The 18,510-nt window shown below is 37.2% G+C and overlaps 1 protein-coding gene across 17 annotated transcripts in view; it reads left to right on the plus strand.

Annotated features, from left to right (window-relative positions):
- eya (eya transcriptional coactivator and phosphatase 2) overlaps nucleotides 1-18,510 on the plus strand; it is a 226,846-nt gene that overhangs the window by 169,963 nt on the left and 38,373 nt on the right. The gene's annotated exons all lie outside the window — the stretch shown is intronic.

Consider the following 18,510-nt stretch of genomic DNA (forward strand, 5'->3'; position numbering starts at 1 on the left):
AATAATAATAATAATAATAATCACTCCACCAACCCCAATAATTAGCGGTCAATCCGTCCCTAAAACTTTCTACCCGACCGCCTCATCTATTTTTAGCCTGGGATTTCGATAGCCCAGATAGCGACCATCCATCCCCCGATGCTATCAGCTGTGATAGCGCCCGATAATTCGGCCCCGAGCGCCCACTGATAGCGCACAAAAACGGTCCCAGAGGTTCCTAACACCCGCGGTTTAGCCAGCAGCAGGCTAGTCATTTTCCAAGTGGGTGAGTCCTCTTTGTATTGTAGTCTGGTAGCTTCTACTGGGCAAGTTCTGAAGCTGTTCTGGGAAGGGCCTTTTGTAGGTTGCGTTCAGGGAGAGTTATTTTTTTTTTAGGGTGCGTTCTTAAAGAGGATTTTGAGGTTGCGTTTTCAGTAGGGTTTGGTTTATTTTTGGTTTTAAGGATCCATATTTTTAGTTAGTGCTTTTGTCAGGTTTGAAATTTGTGTTTTCTGGAAGTTGGGGGCCTTTTTGTCATAGAATCCTGCGTTATCAGGTAGTGTCCTTCTCATCAGGCATTTTGGAAGTCTAAAACTGGTTTCTTCAACAGGACTTTTGGAAGTCTGAAACTGCTTTCTCAGCAGCCTTATAGAAGTCTGAAATTCCTTTCTTAACGGGCCTTTTGTAAGTAAAACGGCTTACTCAGTAGAGCCTTTTAGAACTCTGAAACTGTGTTCTCAACAGAACCTTTTAGATGCATTAAAGATACCATTTTCCCGTTAGGTTCACAAAAGAGGCTTTTATAGCCTGTGTCCTCAGTGAAAATGTCTTGGGTCTTTTCTCAAAGGTACCTAATTTGGGGTAACATCTAAAAAGCCCCTTTTGAGATGTTCATAGATGTGCCATTTAGATGAACTTTTTAAAGAGCTTGTTTTTTTTAAATGTATTTTTAAAGAATTTCTTTAAGCTGCCTTTTCAAAAAAGAATGTGCGCTCTTCAAATTTACCCAGAAGTGTCTTTTGGACTTGGAGTCTCAAGGGAGCCTTTTGAAGGCTATGCACTTCGTGAAGACTCAGAGCCCATTCTTAGAAATGCATTTTTAGACTTCCTAAAAGCCTAGCCCTTTGTAAAAGCCTTCTTTTAGACTTTCCAAGGAACCCCATACATTATATATTTCAAGTTAACAACCCCAAGGGCTACCTCTGTAATCTTGCAATCCTCAGAGGCCCAAACTGAGTCTCCTTTCTCAAAGGAATCATTTGCAATTCATGCACTTGTTTTTATTATCTGGTAGGCGATGAGGACGTCATCATCCCGCCTCGCTGACGTCAGAGGATGGCAAAACGAGGTAAAAGGGACGAAGAAAAATAAATGATTGAGAGACCCTATTTGTGGGACGAAAGGTCGACTCTGTCTGCAAAGAACGAGTCTTTATGTTTTCTGTGGTTCTTCTTCTCTATTTTTTTTTTTTTGTGTGTGTATTTCCACTGTTCGGTTCTTTGTGAATGATTCTTTTGTTCCCGTTCGTTTAATTAGGGATTCTTCTGAGATTCTTAATTAAAGGTGAGAAGGAACGTTATTATGCTATTGAGATTCACCTCTTTCATTGGTGAATTTCATGGGAGTGTAGATTCATGCTTTCTGTATTTTATGGTTTTATTTTTTGCTATATACTTTTTCTTTCACCTGCGATTTAATTCTTTATTTTTCTCTGGATTCTTGTAAATCACTGATTAAAAAATGTGACATTTTCTTGAGTTTATGGATAATGTATTCAACAAAGTTTTAGCGACATAATAGTATTTTTCTTCTTTTTTATTTTTATATATTCATAACTTCAAATTTATTCAGTCATCTTATAACGTCACGTAGAGGATGATAATTTCCATTGATAAGGGAAATGTTAAGGAAACGCTAATAGATGTAATTTTGCCGTTTTTGATTTTTTAATTCATTATATTAATTCATTATATGTTATTTTGACTTTATCATGAGGTCATTTTAAAATCATATCGGGCACGCAGATTTCAAAAGCTCGAAAAGATATGTTTAATAACTTTTTTTTTTTTTATTCTATGGTTAGAATTGTTTAAGTATAGTTCAACAATTTCCACGAACAAAGGAATAAATAAAAAGAAATAGCAAATAAAACCATATGATGAGAGAGCCATTTAAGATTGAAAAGTTACACTACAAAACTAATAGCGCTGAATTGTCCCTATTTTTCTAGATTAATTGCATAAGATATATATATATATATATATATATATATATATATATATATATATATATATATATATATATATATTCCCAGTTTCCATTTCTGAAAGTGGCTTTGCATTCGAACAGACCAGTTAAAACCCACTTCGTCTTTACTTTTTGAATTTTTCTTCACTTCTTCACAAACATTTTGAAATATTTTCAGCCTTTTAATTAATATCAGGTAACCGGAGAAGAAATGAAAATGGCTGCACTCACTGCTCTGTTGCAGTGTAAAGAGAGAGAGAGAGAGAGAGAGAGAGAGAGAGAGAGAGAGAGAGAGAGAGAGAGAGAGAGAGAGAGATTCTGAGACTTCACAGAAAATTAAGAATAATTGCAACCATTTTCCCTTGAATATGCTTATATATGTATTTATGTGTGTGTGTGTGTGTGTGTGTGTGTGAGAGAGAGAGAGAGAGAGAGAGAGAGAGAGAGAGAGAGAGAGAGAGAGAGAGAATAATTACAACCACGGTTCCCCTGAATAGGATTATATATGTATGTATATATGTATGTATATGTATGCGTGTGTGTGTGTGTGTGTGAGAGAGAGAGAGAGAGAGAGAGAGAGAGAGAGAGAGAGAGAGAGAGAGACACTTGATACTCGACGAGTCTTCACCGTACCCAGACGAAGCTGGATTTTTGTCCTCTTTCTCTCCATGTCGTCGTTTTGTGTCGTTTTCTCGACTGAATTGTTTTTTGTTTCTTTATTTGTTTTGGTAAATAATTAATCCTTTATTTGTAATGGTTCAGGTATAATTCGTGTCTGAATTCCTGTTCGCCAAAATGAAGTTGATTTTAAATGATGTTTGTCGTGAATTATATTTATCTTAGGTTTTATTTCTCTGTAAATTCATTTTCCTCTTGTTTTAAATTCATGATGATTGAAAATGTGAAAATTATAATTGTTAAATATGAAATTGTTAATTATGGTTGAATTTTTCAGGAGAGAGAGAGAGAGAGAGAGAGAGAGAGAGAGAGAGAGAGAGAACGAATGAAAATAGCAGGGGAAATTGTAGTTTCAATTATTATTATTATTATTATTATTATTATTATTATTATTATTATTATTATTATTATTATGGAAAATGCTATGAACTCGGTTAAAATATAATTGTTAAATATAAAAGCCTTAGTTATTGTTAAGTTCTTGAGAGAGAGAGAGAGAGAGAGAGAGAGAGAGAGAGAGAGAGAGAGAGAGAGAGAGAGAGAAGGAATGAAAATGGCAGTGCAAATTGTTATTATTATTATTATTATTATTATTATTATTATTATTATTATTATTATTATTATTATTAGGGGAAATACTATGAACTCAGTTAAAATGTAATTGTTAAATATAAGAGCATTAGTTATTGTTAAATTCTTCAGAGAGAGAGAGAGAGAGAGAGAGAGAGAGAGAGAGAGAGAGAGAGAGAGAGAGAGAGAAGGAATAAAAATAGCAGGGGAAATTGTAGTTTCAATTATTGTTATTATTATTATTATTATTATTATTATTATTATTATTATTATTATTATTATTATTATTATTATTATTATTATTAGGGAAAATGCTATGAACCCATTTACGATGCTATCACGAAATAGTTCTCATAAACAAATGAACAAATAAAAAGTAAATAAATAAATTAAATAAATACTTAAACCTCCAAAACCAAAGCAAATCACACGTACATTTCTCCAATTCAAAATATGTACCAGAGTTTTCAGAGCAAATATCTTAAGAAGCCGAAATATCCCCACCTGAACAGGAAATTTAAAGCCTCGAGGAATATAATATTTATTGACATGAATAAGTGGAAGTGTATTGTACCTTAAAATTATTTCGTTTTTCATCAGTGGTGCAAGCAACGCACACTTCCTAAATCATCTTTGGTCTATTCTGCGGAATTGGAACTTTATTGTCTTGGCTGAGATTATACAAATCTGCTGTTAGCTGCGTTCAGTTAGGTGAAGAGTACCGGGCAGAAAACAGAATTTATAGATTAAAATGTGTTCTTTAGCATTGTCATCAGACTTCTATTATTTTTTGTCAGTCTTATATTGGCATTATATATGAAACTGTAAACAGAGGTTGCAAAGAGAAGGTATGGTTTTATGACTATCTTATAATGATAATGCTAAACGGTTTCCCTAAAATTGCAATACATGTTTAAAAAAATATTTGATAATTTTTAGAAAACACTTCTAAAGTTCGATACGTTTTTAAAGTTCGTATACGATGTACCATTCACCAAAGATATATAAGAACTTATTTTGGCATATATTCGATTTAGAGAAACGTAATGCAATATTTGGATTAATCTGAAGTACGACAATTTTTTTCAGTGTTTGTACGATGCGTATTTGAAAAATGACCTTAGAGGCCAACCATTGAATAATAATAATAATAATAATTAAAACCCCTATTGATATTATATATATTACTGATTTTATAAGATTTAATAACAAAAATTAAATTCGAGAATTTTAGCCGACTTGTACGAAGCCTCTTTTTCTTCTTCTTGAGCCAATGACCTGATAATCCGGAGCCGAGTGGCGCACGCGCTTTTAACCCCCCACCCCCACCCCCAACCGCCCCCCTTAAATCAACAAGGAGCGAGATGCTATCCTCCCGCAGATGAATATATAATAGGATGTTTAGCCGCTGCCCTGGGCAGCTCCTAATAGGCCCCCTGGGGAGAGGAAACTCACTGGGGAGGTGTGAGAGACACTGCTGGTCCGTCGGAGGCTTTTGGGGGAGGAGGAGCTGAGGAGCTTTCTTCAGGGGGAGGAGGAGCTGAGGAGTCTTCTTGAGGGGGAGGAGGAGCTGAGGAGTCTTCTTCAGAGATAGGATCCGTCTTAGTCCTCAGGGCGTGGATCCGTCAAAGTCTTCTTCAGGGGGAGGATCCGTCTTAGTCCTCAGGGGGTGGATCCGTCGAAGCCTTCTTCAGGGGGAAAGATCCGTCTCAGTCCTCAGGGAGGGATCCGTCGAAGCCTTCTTCATGGAGAGGATCCATCTCAGTCCTCAGGGAAGGATCCGCCGAAGCCTTCTTCAGGGGGGAGGATCCGTCTCAGTCCTCAGGGGAGGATCCGTCGAAGTCTTCTTCATGGAGAGGATCCGTCGAAGCCTTCTTGAGGAGGAGGATCCGTCGGAGGAAAAAGAGGAGCCTTTTACCGTCACAGGAACCCCCGGAGAGCCTTACCTGGCCGTCCGGAGCGATCCGTCATTATCGCCCCCGATAACCTGGCTTCCCGAGGGCGCCTCCCCGCGGCGCTCACCTGAAAGCTCTTGCTGCGGTCTCCCGTCGGGAGCTCCTGGCTACCCCAGGGCGTCTCCCCCGGAGCTAATGCGTCCTTCGCGGGGTGTTCGGTCGGGGAGTTTAAAACTGTGTGAAATTTCTCTGGTCTCGAAAACAGATGTTCGTTAGGGATTATTATTATTATTATTATTATTATTATTATTATTATTATTATTATTATTGCAGTTTTATGCTGGTGAATTCATGCATATTTATCATTATTATTATTATTATTATTATTGGTATTAATTAATGCAATAAATCTTAACAGTGGCCTGGAAAACATGTTATCATTATTTACATTATATATATGTATATATATATATATATATATATATATATATATATATATATATATATATATGTGTGTGTGTGTGTGTGTGTGTGTGTGTGTGTGTGTGTGTGTGTGTGTGTGTGTGTGTGTGTGTGTGTGTGTGTGTATGTATGTGTGTGTGTTTGAAGATAATAAAGGTATAAAACTCAATGATTTTTACAAATGAGTAAGCCTTCATGAAAATCATATATCTAGAATATCTGAAAATAAGCCCAAATAAAACTGATAAAATAAAATAAAACAAAAATATAAAATAAAGCGAATTAGTAAGCAACAACAGCAAATGGGTGTGAGAGAATGAGATAAACAGGGGAGAGGGAGTGGGTGATAGAAAGCGTAGCCCCCCCGCAGAGTTCAGAGATCACTAAACCTCCCCCCTCCCCTCCCCCTCCTGCTGGTGGGGTCCTTTCCCCCTTCCCCACCTCCTGAGCCACTTAGAGTTAGGCTGATAAGAAACTGCGTACGAATCTTGCAACAGTCAACTTTTAATTTTTTTTTTATTTTTACGTTCGTTTCTTTTGAGGAAAAATTATTTCAGTTTATTCACTGGAATTTATTTTAAATTGTAAGTCGATATTTTTCTGCATTAGCTTCTTCTCGGATTAAAGATTTAGCTTTATAAGATAAAGTGATTTAAAAATTCTTGATTCTGATATCTGTCTAGCTGGAATTTTTTTCAATAAATTGTTTTTTTGATCAAATATACATTTTTTTTCTTTGAAGATTTAAATGCTCTCTCTTTCCCAGATGGCATTTGCGCAAATCTTATTTTTTTTTATGAATAGTCATATAAATATTTTAAAGCCGTATGTAATAAGAAATTCTACAGATTTTTTGTACTTCTTTTGCTAAATAGATTATTTTTCTTGAATTCATAGATGGCTACGTACGCGTACTTTTCATATCTGTGTTGTCAACCACAGGAATATCTTCAGTCAGTTTTTATTTATTCATTTTTTCTCTTTTTTTTCCATTTTCATTTTTGTTTGCAATTAGATAATAATAACTTTATATTAAGGTTTTAATAAGAGGATTTTTCTGTTTTTAATTCAACTTCAAATTTATTTCTTGTTTTTTTTTTTTTACTTTTTTTTATTCAAGTTTGGATTTCCCCATTTATTTTATTCTTAAGGTGGGTTTGGTACGTATATTTCTTTTTTGTTTTTTCTTTATCTTTGTGAAATTTCATCTGTGTTTTTCTTTGTCAGTTTGACACAAATGGTAATTTGCCTTATTAGAAAACAGTAATTTTTTAAAATTCTTGATCCTGATAGCATATCTTTTTATCAACAAAAACTTGTGTAATTGTTATATTTTAACTTTCTCACTCATAACAGTGATAAATAAAAATCACAAACAAAATATATAAAAATAAAACTAAGTTTGGAAGACTTGAATATAAAAAAATAGAATGATTATATATTTCAGTTATGCCTATCATTTATTTTTTTGACATTCTAAAAATTAATAAAAATTAAACTTTCCAAACAAATGTTAACTTCTTTATTAATTCTCTATGACTTTCATTTGTAATTCCAGAACAGAGGAAATGATAAATTCTTACAGAGGAATTTCACAGAGAATTCTTAAACAGAAGGCTCATATTACGAACCTTTTAACCAGTTGTATTTACTGATAGAAATTTTTACATCTACGTAGGCATTTCTCAAGTAAGGAAATTTGATAAAATATAAAATGCATTGCTGCTACATTGATGCAGGCCAGTAATAAGAAAATGTCCCAGTTTATATATATAAAAAAATTGTTTATTGACAAGAAATTGAGTTTAATAGCACCTCTGTCTTCCAGTTTCGGCAAAATAAATTTGGTTTGAGTTTGTGCTAAACCAGATTTCAAAGAGAAAATACAGATACTTAATTATCATAGTCTGTGGAGAAATATATAAAGTTTAATAACCAGAATGATAAAATATATGGCTAAACCAAAAGAAATTCAAGCTAACTCGAAGATAAAAATATTTGTTTCAAGAAGGTCGACAGAATAATGTAGTCCACCGCTAAAGGAACACTTCGCCCTTTTCGACCAGATTCGTACACTTCCTTAAGAAGATCTCCACGACAAATTATTGGCCAGTCCACCCTGCCCCCCTGCCGCCATTGTTTACACTGGAACCACGCATAAAACAAGTGAGCATCGGACCTGCTATCTGATGGGGACTCGACCACACACTTCTACGTTTCCAGAGACTTACACACACACACACACACACACACACACACACACAGTCGTTCTTCCCTTTCCAGACTTATTTCACGAGCTGGCACTTGGTCTGGTTGTGTGAAAAACATGATTTTTAAACACCCAGACTCTTTTTATTTTCGTGCCTTGTCAAGCGTTTTGAGAACAAGGGCCCAAGAACGAGAGCCTGTCAAAAGCTGCCTTGTCCTGCCTGCTCATAAGCACTTGCGGGGTCCCGGGATGTGTCCATTTAAACACTTTGGCAGCAGAAGCAGAGGGGTTAGAAAGGTTCCAGTCCTCTCCGTGCGTGTTTATGGTATGTTTCTGGTGTTTATTGTTCGGCCTTCGAGTGTTTATTGTGGAGGGACAATAGTAAATAGCCCACGACAAATAGGCGAGCGGCGGGGATTCTTCCACCAGGAGTGGTCTTCGCGCGCCGCTCCAAAAGCTCTGGAAGGTCCTCGGGGGGGCGGGTATAGGATTATCCCCGGGGAGGAGAGGACTGGATGGAGGACTCAGAAGGAGGGAAGGGAAGAAGAATAAAAAAGGAGCAGTGTGAGGGAGCGGTCGGTGCTTAATCGCTCCATCTCGCTGGTCGGTTCTGGACTCAATAGATATGAGCGCGCTGGAAGAAGTCGCCTGGAATGCGACGGGAGTCCCCTTAATAGCTTAATTCGGAGTAAGTTATGACCTGAGATACAGTCATAATCTGCGTGCCCCCCCACACCCCCCTCAGGCTAATTAGCCTGGATTTACGGTTGTAATGGAGAGATGGAATAAAAACGGTAGGAAGGCTGTGTTTTTTTTTTATATATTTATATATAAGTTCATTGGCTTTTTATATACGCGGGGCGTGGAGGATATTGTCCGTGCGTTTTTCATTAGTTAAGTGATAGCTCCTCTCTCTCTCTCTCTCTCTCTCTCTCTCTCTTCTCTCTCTCTCTCTCTCCTTCTTGTTGAATCATTTTGTGGTTATGATGCCCTCGGAGATATTTCGAATTAATGAGCTAATTATTCTCTCTCTCTCTCTCTCTCGCCTCCAACATCACCTGACCTTTGTTTTTGTGACGTCAACCTACCACAAAAACAGATACAAATCTCAGCCTCTCTCTCTCTCTCTCTCTCTCTCTCTGTTGTCTCTCCTCTCTATCAGTCTCTCAAGCTCTATCTCTCTGTTGTTCACTATCCATCTATCGTATTCTCTCTATCTCTCTCTCTCTCTCTCTCTCTCTCTCAAATGCTATCCATCTATTGATCTTCCCCATCTATCAGTATCTCTCTCTCTCTCTCTCTCTCTCTCAAAAATGCTCTCTCTCTCTCTTGATCTCTCTCAGTGTTTCTCTCTCTCTCAAACGCTATCTATCTATCTTTGATCTCCTATCTACCAGTATTTATCTCTCTCTCTCTCTCTCTCTCTCTCTCTCTCTCTCTCTCTCTCTCTCTCTCTCTCCACCTCGCGCGTTAAACCCGACATCTATAGAGCATTCCTGTCTCCGGGACCGCTGATGACCCGGCCGATAAAAACGGCCTTCTCGGGGACTCAATATATCCACGCTCCTCCTGTAGTGGCCCTGCCGGCTGGCCATTTAGTGGCCTGATAGTGGCCGTAGCCGTCGTCCAGGCTACGGCCACCACAGGGCTATATACGTCACGGCCCACTCTAGCCTACACGTCTCTTTTGGGATGCGTTGGTTCGCATCCGTAAGCGTCAGGTTGATGTTTTGATTTTGCTTTGAGGAATTATTGTATCCCTATTTTGCTGTATAGAGAGAGAGAGAGAGAGAGAGAGAGAGAGAGAGAGAGAGAGAGAGAGCTTGATTCTTGGCTGGGTCTGACGTCCACGTATCAATGTATCCAGTTTTAATGTATCCCCGTTCCTGTATAACTGTATGGAGAGAGAGAGAGAGAGAGAGAGAGAGAGAGAGAGAGAGAGAGAGAGAGAGAGAGCGAGAGAGCACATATGCATTATCTGTTCTGCTTACCCATTGTCCCTAATTACTGGTTTATGCCCAACGCACACACATGACACACCCCCCTCTCCCCTCTCTCTCTCTCTCTCTCTCTCTCTCTCTCTCTTCTCTTTTGTAAGGGTCACGTGATCAATGCCCTTTCGGTTGGAGGGGAGTCTACGGGAGTTCTCTCTCTCTCTCTCTCTCTCTCTCTCTCTCTCTCTCTCTCTCTCTCTCTTATTTATTTATCGTTATCTCCAGTTACTGATTAAAAAAATTAATCAAAATTTGGCCATTTTTTCGTAAACGCGCTGTTTTTAATTCATTTATTTATTCGAAATATTGGTTAATCAATAGATATATATTCAGGTAAATTATTTACTTGTGGCCATTTATCGAAAAAATGTCTAATTATATACTGAGGCTAGAAGGCTGCAATTTGGTATGTTCGATGACTGGAGGGTGGATGATCAACATACCAATTTGCAGCCCTCTAGCCTCAGTAGTTTTTAAAGACGTGAGGGCGGACAGAAAAAGTGCGGACGGACAGACAAAGTCGGCACAATAGTTTTCTTTTACAGAAAACTAAAAACGAATGTGATATTTCCGTCATATAAATGTATGGGTGCACTAACAACAAACAAACGAAATATTTGAATATTTCCTTACACAAACACAATGGCCAAATCTTCCCAATTGAAACACTCTGATTTCAGGCCCCGTTCTCAGTTGCCCGGGTTTGAATTACCTCTCTCATTTGCATAACAAAAGAAAATTCTGTTTAGCACACAGACGGAAGACCACTCGTGTGCTTGAAATATTTCTCTCTCTCTCTCTCTCTCTCTCTCTCTCTCTCTCTCTCTCTCTCTCTCTCTCTCTCTCTGTGGTTTCCCGTTACAAGGAACAGATTTTGAGTTTACCTGAAATGGTTTTTTTCGGTTCCTTTGAGTTTGGAAAGTTTTTTATAATTTTATTTTTTTTATTTTATTGTTTTTCAAGGTTTAAATAAAATCTCGCCTTATTTTCTTCAAATACTATTGATTACTAAAAACTAACCTATAAAAATATCGTTCAGTTATTATTTATTTTTTTAGTTCTATTGGTTTTTAAGGTCTAAATTAAACCTTGATTTATTTTATTAATATGTTATTGACTAATAAAAACTAATTTATAAAAATATTGTTCAGTTAAACTGGGATTCTGGAACCAAGAAAACCGGATTTCAGTTCAACAGATCACATTTCACAACTGGTTACAACCAAATTATTATTAGTATTATTATTATTATTATTATTATTATTATTATTATTATTATTATTATTATTATTATTATTATTAGACTTTTCAAAGAAGCAACCACACAAACTTCATGAACAAAACCCCACCCCAAAATGCATCCAGCAAATGAGGTAAGTAGGAGCAAGCAAGCTTATCCCTAAATTGGGTGTGGTTGAGTGGGGTTGAGGAGGTGGGTTGAGGGGTGGTGGGGGTGGGGGTTGAATCACAGAGAAGCTGGAGAGTTTTAAGTCAAGCCCAAAAACGGTTGAGTGGCTGGGCATAAAGGACAATTATCAGCATATTAAGCATCAATGGGGTGGGTCACGAGTTCCAATGCCCCTGTGGCGTGGGCACACGCGTGTGCACGGGTATCTACAGAGAGAGAGAGAGAGAGAGAGAGAGAGAGAGATTTTATTCATCAATTTTTACTCATCTCCAAATTGATATTTGATGTGGTCTTTGTATTGAGAGAGAGAGATAGAGAGAGATTTCAAATATTAAACATCTTCAGTTGTATGGCTGATGTTGTCTTTGTATTAAAAGAGAGAGAGAGAGAGAGAGAGAGAGAGAGAGAGAGAGAGAGAGAGAGAGAGAGAGAGATTCCCTACAACAGCATAAGTATTTCTTGAAACAATTATTATGTACTTAAGTGATATCATCTCCAGAACACTCGCGCACAGTACAATGTAAATGATTTGCGCTGATAACATCTTTATGAAAATTTCTTAATGACTTGATGTCATGAATTGCAGAATTTTGAAGCAGAAAGACATAGATAATTATAAATAATAACTAAGTAATTTAAAGTACGTTGAATCTTATCTACTACTTAATGAAATCATGTTTTATTAAGATAATCACCCAATTTATCAAACTTCATAATTGATATGCTTGTACTTGTTGGCTATTTTAGCCAGGCTAATGAGTCTGAGGGGTTCATTATCGTGTCCTGGTAACCTACATGTTAACAGCGCGTCCGATTTTTTAATGGTGGGATGTCTTTGCTTGTCACAAATGGCGGTAGTGTAAGAGATGGTCGAAGCATTTACGTACCGTCTCGAAGGTTAGATGTAGAAATTATCATTTTACATACTCATATACAGGCCAGGGGTGAGGGAATCTTGTTACACACGGGAAAATGAATTAATGGATACACATTACATTGAACATACAAAGCGGAATAAGTAAATAAAGAATGAAGAAAAGAATAATGAATAAAAATAGAGACGAATAAACAAAAACAAATATAAACAAACAGACACTGACATAACATCGGACAGCGATTCCCACAGGGTAAGGGGTGGGGGTTGAGGAGTGAGGAAGGGTGGGGGGAGAGGGAGGGAGGGAGTGTGGACTTAGAGCCACATAAACCCCCTTTATGCCCAGTGACGGAGATCGTGTCAGATAACTTAGGCGGACAGTGACAGACTAGAGTATATGCCCACGACAGGAGGGTATGTTTGGGCATTACGACGAGAAGTAGGTGCCCTTGGAAATGAGAGGGGGTTGGGGAGGTTGTCACGTAGGGTTGTTAGTTGTTGGTACGGTTGTTAATGGGTTGTAGGTTGTAGGGGTTGACTAAGGTGACTTGTAAAGGGTCTGGGTAATTTAATGGAAGGAGTATTGTGGGAATAGTGATGATGAAGGTACAGTGAGAGATGGTGATATATGGAGAGTGTTATGGTAATGAGTGTGGGGAGGAGAGGACGGATGCTGAGAGAGAGAGAGAGAGAGAGAGAGAGAGAGAGAGAGAGAGAGAGAGAGAGAGAGAGAGAGAGAGAAATATATGCTGTTAACTGTTGATATACTCATTGTAATAATATGTGTTTTTTTAGTGAAAGAAAATATTACCAACGAGAGAGAGAGAGAGAGAGAGAGAGAGAGAGAGAGAGAGAGAGAGAGATCTAAACTCAGACTTTCACTTCATAAGAAATTGAACCAAAAGGAAAAATGGTAAAACAAAGAATAACTGTGTATGAGAAAAGTGGTCGTGCAAAGATTGTATTCATACATTTCACAGGAGCAAAGACTGTATTCATAAATTATCATACGGTATTGATAATTTTCGTCCTATTGCAAATTTTGCAATGTACCTCCATTTTTAAACAATGTAAATTTTGTACTTTACTGCAATCTTTCCTTTGTGCAAATGTGCTGTAATATAACCTTTCAATCTGTACTGTAAATTTTGTACTGAATTGCAAATTTTGTCCTGTATTGAGAAATTAACTTATATTCGACTGAAATTCTTGTCTTTTCTGAAAATTGTTATATAGCACTGAAACTGGACTTTACTGACGAATGTTATAGTGCATAGCTGTGTGTGTATGTGCGCGCGCATGCGTCTGTGTGATTACAAACATTTATGGAATCTCTTACGCATGAATCTTCCTATTACCAATAATCAGTGATTCAAAATAATTATTATCCATTATACAAAAAAAAAACATAAATCCCCTTTATCTTTAGATATGAATCTTACCATTATCAATTATCAGTGACTCAAAATAATTATTATCAATGACATAAAATGATAAAAATCACAAATTCCCTGTCTCTTCAGATTTGAATCTGACCATTACCAATTATCAGTGAATCAAAATAATTATTATCAATGACATAAAGATAAAATAAAATCAAATAAATCTCCTTTCTCTTTAGATATGAATCTAACCATTACCAATAATCGAGACTCAAAATAATTATCAATGACATAAAATAAATAAAAGCACATAAATCTCTTCTAGCCCCAAAAATAATCCATTAATCCCACCAGCCATCAGACAAAAAACAAGATACGTAGCCGAATGAATCGCCGGGGATTACAATCAGAATTCAATAGGATTTCTGGCCCATCCACTCGGGTAATCCTGTTTGCTCTCTTGTTATAACAATGGCATGACGGCAATGCAGAGACCGAGAGGATTACTGGGGGGATTAAATGTACTGGGGGACTTTGCGTACATGCGCAGTAATCGCCTTGTACTTTCTGTTTGTTTATTTTTTTCATTCTTTCTTATTGGGCTCAGGACGTAGGCGTTGCGAGAATTTTGGTTTAAGTGGTTTTATATTTGTTTTGAGATGAGAGAGAGAGAGAGAGAGAGAGAGAGAGAGAGAGAGAGAGAGAGAGAGAGAGAGAGAATTACAAGCAGAGTAAGAGAATGAATTATTTTGTATGTTATTTTGTATACAAGGGAGAGAGAGAGAGAGAGAGAGAGAGAGAGAGAGAATTATTTGCTGTTTACAAAAAGAATAAGAGATAATTAGTAACTTCTAATAATGAGAGAGAGAGAGAGACTGCAAAGAGGAATAGGAGAGAAAGATAAAAAGAATAATTAATTGGTAGCTTCTAATAATCGAGAAAGAGAGAAAGAGAGAGAGAACTGAGGTTATTGGAGAGAAATGAACAAAAAATGAGACGAGAAAGAGAGAGAGAGAGATTGGTAGAGAGAGAGAGAGAGAGAGAGAGAGAGAGAGAGAGAGAGAGATTCACCTTCGATCAACAGATTTAGAACATCAGGCTTACAGATTAGAGCTGGTCGTTTGCGCGTCTCTCTCAGTGTATGTGCGCGCGCGAGCGCGACGGGAGTCAAGCAGGTGATACTCAGGCTGTGATTGACAGCTGCCGAGGAATGGGCGAGTGGTGGAGGGGTGGGCATTCTGGGGCATCTGAGCTTGGGCACTGGGGAAAAAAAAATCAGCGTTTGGGGTACTTCGTCAGCTGAGCTGTTCCCCCTCTCGTGTAAATCTAACGTTCTTTTAGTACCAAATGCCCAATCCAGGGTAATTAAAATGATGCCCAAAGTGAGGCAGTTATTTTTATTATTATTTTTTTATTTTCTAGATAATTTGTCTTTTATTATTTGATCTTAAATGTTCCAGCAATCTTTCTGTACTTCACCAGTGAATGACTTTTAAATATTATTCTCTCTCTCTCTCTCTCTCTCTCTCTCTCTCTCTCTCTCTCTGGACATTGCTTAACTTATACAGTATACTTGGTATCAAATCTCTCTCTCTCTCTCTCTCTCTCTCTCTCTCTCTCTCTCTCTCTGTTCTGGCCAGTTCTCGGCTTCTAGAGTTGGTATCTCTCTCTCTCTCTCTCTCTCTCTCTCTCTCTCTGATCTGGCCAGTTCTCGGCTTCTAGACTTGGTATCCAAATCTCTCTCTCTCTCTCTCTCTCTCTCTCTCTCTCTCTCTCTCTCTCTCTCTCTCTCTCTCTCTCTCTCTCTCTCCTAAAGCGACGAGAAACCCCTCCATTGTCTCAGAAGCGCAATTATGCCTTAGGGACAATCCTCTTTTGTATCCTTTATATCCCCACGATTGGGTCCTTCTGTCCTTAAGGATACCGCCAGCAATCCTGACGCCTAATCCTTTAGGTCGTAGTGTGCCCCTGGGGTATGAGTTGGGGGTGGGGGGGCGGCTGGGTGGAGGGGGGCATGGACGCCTTTTAATTCTTTGGGTATTTAGTTCATTCAGAATTGTGTTACGATTGCTATGCTTTGATCTAGTGTGCCTGGAATTTGTTTACTGAGTTGCGTATGTAAACGCACATATGCGCGCGCGTACGCACACACACACACACACTTTTTTCATACGTGGATGACCTCTAAAAATGCCATCACTGTCATATCATTATATCTTTCTTTATTCCTAAACATTTATATTCTTGTTTAATTATCATTGTATCTTTAAGTTAATTTCTGTAGTTATCTAATTCTGTGAAAGTCCTTTTTCATATCTGTGTTATTGTGCTTACAATTCACCATACACCATAACTCACCATACGTATACCATGCCATCACCATCAAGAATGATAGTAATGAAATTCCTTTGCTCCAAAAAATATGTAGTTATAATACAAATATTCTGATCATATTGTAAAGAAAACGATAAAAGCTAATCGTAATTATATTGCAAAATTATTAGATAAAACCATTCAGTTATTTACAATATCTACCCCTTACAAAATGAAGTTCAGTTATTCTGTGAATATAATAAGTAAGCCCCTATCTCATTATATCGAAGCTTCATCATATACTTTATCATATCCATCCATCATATTAACCATTCATTGTCTTATATATACCTCATTATTCTCTTAGCAGTAAAATACTGTAACTCATCATACTCATGCTATCGATTCCAAAACTTCATCAGATATCTCATCATACCATACACACCGTTACTCATTATACACATAAACAATCACATACCTCATCATACTCTGCACTATTCATCACTATATTTCAACCATACTTCATCATACCCATACACTTCCATCCCAAAACCTCTCCATTTATACATCAACGTGCTCATACACTCACCATCCTCTTTATAACCGTGCCCCCATACCCATACCCATACCCTTACCTCATACCCCATACCCCATACCCCATACCCATACCCCATACCCAGTCACCGGATGCGCCTGTCAGCTCCCATCACTTCCACATGACTGACCCATCAGCGTGCCCCGAGGGTATACACCTTCCACTGGGCTTTTCTGACCAAGGCTCCAGTGCCCCATCTTTTCTTACAAGTCAAGCCAAAATGACTACGAAAATGGCCTGCCAGACTTCTTCTTGAATTATATATGACTGCAGTTAATCTGCATATCCCAATTCAGGGTACTTTAATCCGGTCGTAAAATCTTACTTATCCCTCTCACGGGCTGCCCAAAAGAGATTGAATAGCAGTATTTTTCTTTTTTCTATCACATTTCATCCTTTATTTTCATCAGTGAGTCTGGGCTAGACATTGGGCATGTATATAATTAAGATGATTAGAAACTAAATCAGTGAGTCTGGGCTCGACACTGGGCGTTGTATCATTCATTTAGGTGATTAGAAACTAAATCAGCCTTATCCTACTCTGTTATCTGAGCAGCTTAATGTATGATATCAAATCTTCATTTACTGTAGCTTTCTTTGTTTTACTATAAATCGTCCTCTATTCGCCATCAAATCTCGGTCCTTTCGCTCATTTGACGTCTTAAGCGTTAGAAACGCAGAACGATAATGTCGAAGTGTTTATATATACACTTTTTGACCTGATATATGGCAGCGTTATGCCACATCTACATTACATCCCGACTTAGGTCGAGGGTTTATGAATTAAATCTGGGAAAAGCGGCAACGTCGATGACGTACTATACACGTTCGTAGTCATTTTGGTTTGACTTGTAGGAAGCCATGCCCCCATACCCAGGCTCACGGGGCGAATTAAATTCGGTTTTAGGCGGCATGTTTTTATTTGTCTGGTCCATTACTTTGATATTTAAGAAAATATTTAATATTACTGTACAGTATAATAATTTTTAATATATAATCAATATTTGTTCTCCAGTTCAGAGATTTTCTTTGATTATTCATTGATTTATATTTGGTTAACGAATATTTTTAATATTTATGGAAGCAATAAATTATTTTTGGATGAATAATGCGATTCCAGAATTTTTAATAAATTGATTTATTTGATACAAAGATACCACAGGAGACGATTGAATTATATAAGATTAAATTTGTTTGATAATAATAATAATAATAATAATAATACTAATAATAATAATAATAATAATAATGATAATATTATTATTATTATTATTATTATTATTATTATTTTATTATTATTATTATTATTAATCCGTTTATATGAACATCATATTCACTGTTATAACTGTACTGGTTACTACAACAACTACAAATAACAACACACCTGTTGTTATCGTTCGTCTAATGTAAGGATCACATAAAAATGTTTCCAGCCTTGAAAATTAGGCGTATCTTTCTTGTCAGCCCTCGAGAAGTCTTACAAAGTCAGGACACACCACATCCGGTCACCTCGATCTTCCATAAAAAAAAATAACAACTTTTTAATCATTAAAATTTTCTGTATAAGACTGAGTTTACCACACACATACACACACACACACACACACACACACACACACACACATATTAATTTTCAGAGTGTATCCGAGGTGTTCTGTATCTTGTAGGAAATGTCTGATTATATCATAAGGGACATTCTAGTGATTTGGTTCCTTCTGGGAAATAAATGGTCTATTTTTATGAATGATCCGTGAGATTTATTATTTTGTGGGGGGGCGGATATTCGTTTCATATTCATCTTGGATCCACAAATATCCATATCTCTGTTTATTGTTTGTTTATCGATTTACTCGCAAAGAAAACCACAGCTTCCTGCTGTTTGTAAACGAAAACGCAAAACGCAA

The sequence above is a fragment of the Macrobrachium rosenbergii genome, chromosome 34 (assembly GCF_040412425.1).
Source record: "Macrobrachium rosenbergii isolate ZJJX-2024 chromosome 34, ASM4041242v1, whole genome shotgun sequence".
Classification (NCBI taxonomy): domain Eukaryota; kingdom Metazoa; phylum Arthropoda; class Malacostraca; order Decapoda; family Palaemonidae; genus Macrobrachium; species Macrobrachium rosenbergii.